Source organism: Cucurbita pepo, chromosome LG06 (assembly GCF_002806865.2).
Source record: "Cucurbita pepo subsp. pepo cultivar mu-cu-16 chromosome LG06, ASM280686v2, whole genome shotgun sequence".
Classification (NCBI taxonomy): domain Eukaryota; kingdom Viridiplantae; phylum Streptophyta; class Magnoliopsida; order Cucurbitales; family Cucurbitaceae; genus Cucurbita; species Cucurbita pepo.
In genome coordinates, this window is record NC_036643.1 from 6724561 (window position 1) to 6732866 (window position 8306).

The 8306-nt window shown below is 36.2% G+C and overlaps 3 non-coding genes across 3 annotated transcripts; all 3 read left to right on the forward strand.

The window, feature by feature from the left end:
- The first annotated feature begins 329 nt into the window (after nt 1–329).
- On the forward strand, nt 330–433 carry LOC111797759. Its single transcript, XR_002815586.1, has one exon. It is a non-coding gene; the product is annotated as a U6 spliceosomal RNA (small nuclear RNA).
- Nucleotides 434–1251: 818 nt separating this feature from the next.
- Nucleotides 1252–1355, forward strand: LOC111797761. The gene has a single exon (XR_002815588.1). It is a non-coding gene; the product is annotated as a U6 spliceosomal RNA (small nuclear RNA).
- Nucleotides 1356–3590: 2235 nt separating this feature from the next.
- LOC111797766 lies at nt 3591–3693 on the forward strand. The gene has a single exon (XR_002815592.1). It is a non-coding gene; the product is annotated as a U6 spliceosomal RNA (small nuclear RNA).
- Nucleotides 3694–8306: the final 4613 nt, after the last annotated feature.

Sequence of the window (8306 nt, forward strand, 5' to 3'; positions counted from 1 at the left end):
CAAAGTTAACTTCAAAAAGGCCTAGTATAACTCTACTTTTGAATAGTTATCACCCTATTCAAACAATAACCTACATGCGTGAGGAACAGTAAACTACATATCATATTTCATTTCAAACTAAGACAATTAACTACCGACTCACACCCGCTCTCAGGTATGTCCTTGTGCAAGCATTACTTGAGAAAAGTAAGAATGATTATTTATATGGATGACGCATGTCTTTTTGAGCTAGCATTTCCTTGTTCTACGAGCTTCAACTTTTCTAAAATTTCTCTGGTATAACCTAATTCAAATCATAATGAGGTTAACATTGAAATCAAAGAAGAATAATCGAATAGAGGTCAAAACATGTAAAAATGGGAACGATACAGAGGTGATTAGCATGACCCCTGTAGAAGGATGACACACCAATTGAGAAATGGTCCAAATTTTTTTATAAACCGAAGTGGTGCAGTGGAAGCGTGGTGGGCCCATAAACTAGCTCTGATATCTATTGTAATACCCCTAATTTTGTTAACTACATTGCTGACGTCAGCACATGCATGTATTAAACACAACAATCTTTTAAGCCGAACCGTGGAATGAATCGGACTGTANGATGTTTCTAATTGGGTAGTCAACGACACATATGGCTTGATGATTTGGATTATAATTTCCATGTCATCCCCAAAAATTTTGCTTCTTGAATTTCTTCAACATTAGGGTCAGCAATTTGTACATGGTCATCGTCTCTAGGTTTGTTACTAGAATTGTTACAACATCATGGTTTAACATAAATGTTTTGAAAATACTCAATTAAGTGTACAATTAGACTAGATTTATGCAAATTGATATTTTTTTCATGTTGAACCATAATGAACAATTTCATGCTTACTAATTAGAATAAATTGAGCAATTAATAAGAAAATGGTGAGTATGAGTACAAAGTTAACTTCAAAAAGGCCTAGTATAACTCTACTTTTGAATAGTTATCACCCTATTCAAACAATAACCTACATGCGTGAGGAACAGTAAACTACATATCATATTTCATTTCAAACTAAGACAATTAACTACCGACTCACACCCGCTCTCAGGTATGTCCTTGTGCAAGCATTACTTGAGAAAAGTAAGAATGATTATTTATATGGATGACGCATGTCTTTTTGAGCTAGCATTTCCTTGTTCTACGAGCTTCAACTTTTCTAAAATTTCTCTGGTATAACCTAATTCAAATCATAATGAGGTTAACATTGAAATCAAAGAAGAATAATCGAATAGAGGTCAAAACATGTAAAAATGGGAACGATACAGAGGTGATTAGCATGACCCCTGTAGAAGGATGACACACCAATTGAGAAATGGTCCAAATTTTTTTATAAACCGAAGTGGTGCAGTGGAAGCGTGGTGGGCCCATAAACTAGCTCTGATATCTATTGTAATACCCCTAATTTTGTTAACTACATTGCTGACGTCAGCACATGCATGTATTAAACACAACAATCTTTTAAGCCGAACCGTGGAATGAATCGGACTGTATCCCATAGAGCTTGAGCGGTGGCTCACTCTGTTGCCGAACCATGACATGAATCAGCCCCTAACTTTGTTACCTACATTGCTGACATCAACACATGCATGTATTAAACACAACAATCTTTTAAGCCGAACTGTGGCATGAATCGGAATATAACCCATAGTGCTTGAGCGGTGGCTCACTCTGTTGCCGAACCGTGACATGAATCGAACTGTAACACAGAGTGCTTGAGCAGTGGCGTCACTCTGTTGCCGAACCGTGACATCACATGCATGTATTAAACACAACAATATTTTAAGTCGAACCGTGGCATGAATCGGACTGTAACTTGCTTGAGCGGTGGCGTCACTTTGTTTCCGAACCGTGACATGAATGGGACCCATAGTGCTTGAGCGACGTGGCTGCATGTATTAAACACAACAATCTTTTAAGCTGGACCGTAACATGAATCTGGCAGCTCTACGGCTCCGCTCACTAGTTTTCGACCCTCTCGGACCCGTTTTTTGCATAGATTAAGGTAATTGATGTCATTTTAGAGTCGTATTTCACATTTATTAAATTATTTTAATTTAATTGTGAAATACTAATGAAAAGTGGCGAATAGTGTGATAGGAAACAAAACCCAGCAACGTTGGAAGCAGCTATCAAGAACGGGAGCTTACGTTTCGCAAGTTAGGAAGTACTTCAGGTCGACTCGGCATAAACGGCTTACAGCGACGCTCTGGCAGCTCTACCATTGTTTCATCTCAGCTCACTAGTTTTCGGCCCAGTTTCCACAATTTCAACCTCTCAGACCTGTTTTCGGTCCCGATTAAGGTAATTTAGACCATTTTAGAGCCATATTTCACGTTTATTAAATTATTATTAATTTAATTGTGAAATACTAATAAAAGGTGGCGAATGGTGTGATAGGAAACAAAACCCCAGCAACGTTGGAAACAGCTCTCAAGGAACGGGAGCTTACATTTAGCTAGTTAGGGAGTACTTCGGCTAAGGTCAACCAAGTAAGTGACCTTACTATAGGATATACTACAATTGTTTGCTTTACAGTTTATGATGTTTATGATGATGTATGAGTATGATGCTTGAGCTGTGATGCATGTTATATGTACGTGATTTATGTTTCGATGCATGACGTACATATTATGTTTGATGCCCTTGATGGCTTATTATTTATGAGTATGATGTCTCATGACATTTTCTTTATATGATGATGTTTTCCATACTCAGCATGCTATATGATGATGATTGTTCATACTATTGTTAAGCTTGTTAAGCTTTCTTAATCATTCTTAGATGTCATGGACGCTTATTAGGTCCTTAGGGGCATCTAGGTGATTTAGCCCTCATCTCGCATTTTTTATGATGCTTGAGGTTAGCTCATTGGGGACTAATCCAATCTCTGGGTGCACTTAAGTCTAGACATATGGTCGCCACTCATTATCGTAAGGTGCTCGATCTATTAGAAATGTACTAGCCTAGGTCTACATGCAAACTTCTCTAGCTCTAGTGCCCTAATCTTAGCTTGGTTCACCCATGCATGCTTTGTTAGGGAGATATTTCTATCAATAACCTAAAGCACGAAAAACATAATCTACTAATTCATGCATGCTTATTAGGGAGACGTTCCTATCAACCAGCAAGGAAATCATAATGTAAACATTTAAGCAAACTCAACGGGGAAATAACACCCATTAGTCACCCAGACCACATATCATAATATCTTATCCTCTATTCTAGTACAACAGTAAACATAAAAATCGGTATGCATCATAAGTTCTCATCCTAGGAGTATTCTGTTAATTTTCCTTAACATATATAGCATTTTAATCAAAATAGCCCTTCTAAAGTCCTTAACATGTATATTCTAACATCTAAGGTAAGATATGCTCGCATGCTTTTATGTTCTTACACCGGCATTACTTGAGAAAAGTCAGAATGAATATTTATATGGATGACACATGCCTTACTGAGCAAGCTTTTTCTTGTGTTAGGAGCTTCAAAATTTTCTCAAATTTCTCTAGTATAACCTAATTCAAATCATAATAAGGTCAACATCGAAATTGAGGAAAAACAATCAAAGAGAGGTTAAAACGGGTAAAAATTGGAACGATAGAGAGAAGATTAGCATGGCCCTTGTGGAAGGATGACACACAAATCGAAAAATGGTCCAAATATTTTATAAATCAGAGTGGCGCAGCGGAAGCGTGGTGGGCCCATAACCCACAGGTCCTAAGATCAAAACTTGGCTCTGATATGATGCACAACCTCAAGAAATGTTTTGAAAGTTATGATATATAATCATATGATATGAAGGGTACCTTGGGTATTACCCTTTATGATGAGAAGAGTACAGAAGGGTACAATGATCATCATATAACGATGGTCCCCCACTCCTTTTGGGTGTCTTCTAGCCCGACTAGAAGGAGCCCTGAAGGTATGCAGATATTCAAGCCACGTGCTACTTTTATATTTTATAAATTAGAGTGGCACAATGGAAGCGGGGTGGGCTCATAACCCACAGGTCCTAAGATCAAAACTTGGCTCTGATATGATGTGTACACCCTTAAGAAATGTACTTTTGAAAGTTGTTATGATATAAAATCATATGATATGAAGGGTACCTTCGGTATTACCCCTTATGTGTTTAAATTTCTTACACTTTAGGTTAGTATAGGACATGGTAATGTTTAATATTTACCTTGGTTTATTTAATATTTCTTTTGTATTGTTGTAAAGACATTGTCTTAAACATGTAAGTCCATAACGTTGTTTTATGAAGATGATTTAATTGACTATTTTCGTATAAGAAGTTACGTAACATGTATGTTAGCGACTTTAGGTTAGTAGAAATCTAGGGTCCTTACATTTCTCCCCTCAATTCTTTCATGAAACTTAAAGATGGAATCTCAAGAAAGAGCTAAGGACCCATATCTCACCTTTTTGTGGACCATAACCTAAATCATTAGCTTCCAAAGTCTGTAGAATACTCAATTTTTCACGAGGCATACCTAGAGGGACACGATATTTGGTAGGGTTATTGTTGCATGTTGGTAGGACGACTTTATGTAAGTGTGGCCAATATTGGATTCCATCCTTAGGTTTGCAACTAAACCCAAAACGTAGAGTTTGATCCTTGTGTGTAGCTTGATCTCAGACGAATTATCCCTCGATTCCTTCATCAAATATGCTTTATTTAGTTCCCTAAGTCTAACGAAAACCTCAATTTTAAATAAAATGGGCTACAAATAAGAGTTTGAGTTTTACCCCCAAAACTTACCTACTATTGTATTTCTCTAATTGGGAAAACTCTTGGAGCTATTACCCTTTGAGGAATTCTATGGAAATGTTTCTTGGAGGTGTAGAAACCGATTGAGATAGGTCTCACATGACGAATTCACGTGTAACATCGAATTGAATTTTTTAAGCTCCTTCGGATTCCTTGACCAAATTTGAGAAATAGGTTTGGGGTGTTTTTTTTGCCCCCTCTTTCCTTCACCAAAATTGTGGTTGATCTTATTTAGAAGGTATAGAAACAAGTTTGGAGAGAAACGGTGGATTATAGCGAATTTGGAAGGAACATGAGAACTCAAAACCTAGAAAATGAAAAGCATATAACTCGTGATTGAAGGCTCGATGTTGCTTGCTTCTTGCTCCAAATGAACGCACATGGCTCATAGCTTAAGAGAAAAGACCCACCATCTTTGAAAAGTCTAGAACCGCCATGATTTCATAGTTGATTCTTTTGGATCTTTCGCAAGAAAATCTCATGCAGATCAGAGCTTTGTCAAATTTAGTTTTGAATTCTAGCCGTTGGATTTGATGACCTGTGAACGTTCTAGATCATATTCAATTTAGAGGGAGATCCACCCGTGGATTATGTGCATAAGGGTACTATTGAGGATCTAATTTGGTCACCAATAACAATTTCGTGATTCTTTTAAGCTTTATAAACAAGGTAATTTACACATTCTCAAAATTTTAATATTTTTTTTTCGAATAATCCAAATTTTTTTATAAAATTCGTTACCTCTTGATTTTTTCTGTCTAATATTTGTTCCGACTCTTCTTTATATGTTAAGTTCTCTCTCAAGGGAAGTGTATCACATGTGTTATCACGTGAGTGGGGTGACATATACTTTCTTAACATGGACACATGCAATGCATTGTGTACGGTATATAAGTTTTGTTGGAGTGTGAATCTGTAGGTCACTAGTCCTATTCTTTCTAGTATCTCAAAAGGATGGATGAACTTGGGACTTAGCTTTCCTATCTTACAAAAATCTCAACATCCCTCTCATGCATGCTATTTTTAGGAACACATGGTCTCCCACATCCAAATTTAATTTTTATGCCTTACATTACATAAATATGTTACGAACTAAAATTTTATTTTTATTAGGAAAAATAAAAATAAAAATTTGAACTTAAATCAATTTGGTTAAAACTATACGGTTGGGTTGGGTTGGGTCGAGTTTAGTTTTGGTGATGTCCCACATTGGTTGGGGAGGAGAACAAAACACCCTTAAAGATGTGGAAACATTCCCCTAGCAGACGTGTTTTAAAGCCTCGAGAGAAAACCCGTAAGGCAAATCCCAAAGAGGACAGTATCTGCTAACGGAGGGCTTGAGTCGTTACTAAATGGTATCAGAGCCAGACACTAGGTGATATGCCAGCAAGGAGGTTGTTCCCCAAAGGGGATAGACACAAGGTGGTGTGCCAGCGAGGACGCTGAGCCCGAAGGGTGGTGGATTGTGATGTCCCATATTGGTTGTGGAGGGAGAACAAAACACCCTTTAAAGAATAGACACGTTAGCAGAAAAGAACTTACAATATTTAACATAAATATCTGCTACTGGGTCGTTGCAGATTTTAACATAAATTGTTCGGGTTAAAAAGAATTTACATCCCAAACAATTGAACCGGTAAAAAACCCTCACACCCATTCCACTTCATATGGGCTCTCATTGTTTTCAAGCTATTTCATAAAATTAGATGCATCTATGAGATTCTTTATCTTCACATTAATTTTAAATGTAGATGGTTCATTGATTTAAGGAGAATATTAAATGACGTCATAAAGATCCGTTATAAAAATTATTATTTAATATATATATATATATATATATATATTTAGAAAGCTCAATTATTTAATATTTTTTAAATAATATTTTTTAAAAAGTAATTTTAACTATGTTTTCAATACATTTATATATGTTCATGTTTTAAATAAATAGAATATGTATTGAAGATATTACGATGGTTTACGGCTTCGGCCTCCTATCTTTAAAAATAATCAAGTGACCCTATCTTTAAAAATAAGCAAGTAAGTATTGTTTCAGGTTTTCTAAGATCTAAAACGGTATCTATAGCCCTGAGTTTAGATTTCATTTACAGGTGAGTTTCGATGCATAGTGGCCCTGTTTTATAAGACCTCTTGAACCATGTTTAAATCCGCACGCTTGACTCGACCTGATGTCGCGACCAGCACTCCTCCTCAGTGACTGCTTAGCTCGGCTTTGCGACTTCAAATGGCTTAAATGGCTCGGGTTGCTCCTGAGATGAGTATGGCCACTTTTTGTCCAATTTAAAGAATTCTAATATAAATGACAGGTTTAATTGTTGGCATTGGGTATATTAAATTGCTCAATGTGTTCTAATCGGGTGTCGTGAATTTTCATAGGTTGATTTGAATTTAAAAGGAGGGATTTGGACTAGCCCCATAGTTAAATTAGCAACTTCGACTTAAGTTACTCAGTTAAGTGGCTCGACTTTTGGCTTGGTTGAGACAATTGTATGATGTACGATTACACGTGTCTCATGTCCCTATGTGGTGTATGGAGACTTATTCAAGGAAACTTTTTGGGTAAGCCTTCTCGGTTTTCTTCAAAAATCTTCCTTTATAGAAAATTTCAAAGGCTACTTTTGGTCTCTTTAGACTATGAGGAAAGAGCTTAATACGTGGATAGAGTTTTGTCATTCAAGCCCCTTAGTTAGAAATTTTGAATTTGATCGTTTTTTATTCCGTAAGAATTAGAAGATAAAATTTATTCTAAAAGTTTCTCGAGCTCAAATAAAAAGTTTTTCATGAAAAGCTCAAAGAATAATAAGCGAAGGAAGGCCCTCAGTTTCTTTAGGCACGTTTGGACCTAAATTTCTAAAAATCGAGAAATTATTCCTCCATGATGAATATCATCCTTTAAAAACAATTTGTTAAACTTGGTGGCAGGGAGAGGGGAAACTTTGGTGAAGAAATCAAAGACCAAAAATCCCTAGAATCCAAGAACCAAAAGGTTGACTTTCGATGTATTTATAAGTTTTGAAATCCATAGCTTAAACCACGAAATTTGTTCACTATAACTCGAGTCATATCATTGATCTCATACCATTAGCTTTAGGGCAAATTAAGGAACAAACTTGTGAAGAAGTTGTGAAAAAAATAAGAATATGGTCCTAATTCGAGAACAAATTGAAGTTGAAAATCTAGGTAAATTCATTCTCAAGTACCTCACTTTAACCTCTTATATCTTGCTCGTTAATAAGCCAAATGAATTGAGATCAGTCCTAAACAATTTATAGTGTGTAGAACTACACGATTCGTGAAGAAATTGAGTGGAAACGCTCACTAATCAAGAGAAAAAACATGATTTTTAGAAGGTAGAAAGTTGGGGTTCTCATGTGCTTCTCCTTCTAGAAGTAAATGATGATGTGGCAGCTCCAGAGCTTGTCATGTGATCCCCTTAGGTTTTTTACCTATTGAGTAATAAATAATCTAGTTTACCTATTTTTAGAC